Source organism: Oncorhynchus mykiss, chromosome 10 (assembly GCF_013265735.2).
Source record: "Oncorhynchus mykiss isolate Arlee chromosome 10, USDA_OmykA_1.1, whole genome shotgun sequence".
Taxonomy (NCBI): domain Eukaryota; kingdom Metazoa; phylum Chordata; class Actinopteri; order Salmoniformes; family Salmonidae; genus Oncorhynchus; species Oncorhynchus mykiss.
The window spans coordinates 83,008,037-83,010,536 of NC_048574.1; the positions used below are offsets into that span (position 1 = coordinate 83,008,037).

Sequence of the window (2,500 nt, forward strand, 5' to 3'; positions counted from 1 at the left end):
CAAAATTGTAAATGATAGCAAATAATAATATAAAATGGTAGTAAATAATAATACAAAAATAAATACAATAAAATGGTAACAGTCTACAGTAAACATTAATAATTATAGTAATAACAATAATAGTAATAATAAGTAAGTTACTGTTTACTATGCAGATGTTATTATTCAGTGTCCCTCAGGCTATGGCAGGAAAATACATATTTGGCTGCAAGAGGAGCCATTGCTCCTTCGCCCATGAGTATTCTTAGTTTTTCCTCTGGGTTCAATTTGTAAAAATTTGGAATATATGTAGTAATTTCTGTGAATAATGAATCTCTTTGTGAGGAATATTTATCACAGTAAAGGAGAAAGTGCATCTCTGTCTCTACCTCCCCTGTCATGCAGTGACCACATACACGCTCCTCTTTGGGTAGCCATGTCTTTTTATGTCTGCCGGTTTCTATTGCCAATCGGTGGTCACTCAGCCTGTACTTGGTAAGGATCTGTCTCTGCTTCGTATCTCTGACAGAGTAGAGATAATCAGCCAATTCATATTCTCTGTTTAGGGTCAGATAGCAATTTAGTCGGCTTTGGGATTTTGTTTCGTTTTTCCAGTATTGTAAGTATGATTCCTTTGATTGGTTCATGATTTTGTTTATTGGAATTCTTTCTTTTGAAGCAGTGCTGGTGTCAGCTTGATTGGTGAGGTCCAACACCAGCTGACTGAGAGGGCTCGTTTCTGGGCTCAGCTCTTGGGCTTGAAGTGCTTTAAATTGCAGACTCGAATTTGGACTTGAATTTAGATGTAGCCAAAATTTTAATGATCTTTTCTGTATTTTCATTATTACTGGAAAACGGCCCAATTCTGCCCTACATGCATTAGTTGGTGTATTTCTCTGGACTTGTAGAATTTTCCGACAGAATTCTGCATGTAGGGTTTCAATTGGATGTTTGTCCCACATTTTAAAATCCAGTTTATTGAGTGGCCCCCAAACCTCACTTCCATAAAGTGCTATTGGTAGGATTACACTGTCAAATATTTTAGTCCAAATTCTAATTGGGATGTTGATTTTGAATAATTTCATTTTTATTGCATACATTGCTCTGCGGGCTTTTTCTTTGAGTGCATTCACTGCCATATTAAAGTTTCCCGATGCAGATATGATCAGACCAAGGTAGGTGTAATTTTTTGTGTGTTCAATTAAGGTGTTGTTCAGGGTGAATTTACATTTTTGTTTCTGACATCTGGGTTTTTTTTTGGAAAATCATGATTTTAGTTTTTTGGAAATTTACTGCCAGGGCCCAATTATGGCAATATTGCTCCAGAATATTAATGTTTTGTTGAAGACCTTCTTTGGTTGGTGATAGAAGTACCAAGTCATCAGCATATAGCAGGTATTTCACCTCTGTGTCAAATAGTGTGAGTCCTGGGGCTGGAGATTGGTCCAACATGTCTGCTAATTCATTGATATAAATGTTGAAAAGATTTGGACTCAAATTGCAGCCTTGTCTCACACCTCGACATTGTGAAAAAAATTCTGTTCTTTGGTTTTTGATTTTTATTGCACACTTATTTTCTGTGTACATACATTTTATTAAGTCATACACCTTACCACCAAGCCCACTTTGTAGAATTTTGTAGAATAGCCCTTCGTGCCAAATCGAATCAAATGCTTTTTTAAAGTCAATAAAGCAAGCAAAGATTTTGCCCTCTTTTTTTTGGTGGACGTGTTTATTAATTAGTGTGTGTAAGGTGTATATATGGTCAGTAGTGCGATGGTTAGGGAGAAAGCCAATTTGACATTTACTTATTACATTTTTTTCTTGAAGAAAGGTTTGAATTCTTGAATTCAAAATGCTACAGAAAATCTTTCCCAAGTTACTGTTGACGCAAATTCCCCTGTAATTATTGGGGTCTGATTTGTCTCCACTTTTGTGGATAGGGGAGATGAGCCCCTGGTTCCAGACATCAGGGAAGCAGCCAGAAGTTAAAACCATGTTGAACAATTTAAGCACAGCATTTTGCAACTTAGGTGTGCTGTTTTTCAGCATTTCATTTCTGATGTTGTCTACACCACAAGCCTTTTTTGATTTAATAGATTTTAGCTTTTCATTTAGTTCTTGTTGGGTTATTGGGTAATCTAATGGATTTTGGTTGTTTTTAATGACTGATTCCAGGATGTTCAATTTTTCTTTAATTTCTAATTGGTTCTGGTTTAAGTCTTTTTGTGGGATGTTTTTGTATAGATTATCAAAGTAAGTTTTCCAAATTCCTACATCTTGTATGGCTAATTCTTGTGGCTTTGTTGTGCTTAAATTGTTCCACATGTCCCAGAACTGATTTTGGTCAATTGCGTTTTCAATTTCATCAAGTGTCTTGTTGGTATAATTCAATTTCTTGCATTTCAGTGTTTGTTTATACTGTTTCAGAGTTTCAAAGTATTCATATCGTAGCTCTGGGTTGTTTTGCTGCTTATGTTTTTTGTTTGACATTTGTCTTAGGTGTTTTCTAATTGTTTTA

At 35.4% G+C, this 2,500-nt stretch overlaps 1 protein-coding gene across 1 annotated transcript in view; it reads left to right on the forward strand.

Moving 5' to 3' along the window:
* LOC118936273 (neuronal acetylcholine receptor subunit alpha-9-I) overlaps positions 1–2,500 on the forward strand; it is a 23,547-nt gene that overhangs the window by 17,189 nt on the left and 3,858 nt on the right. The window lies entirely within an intron of this gene.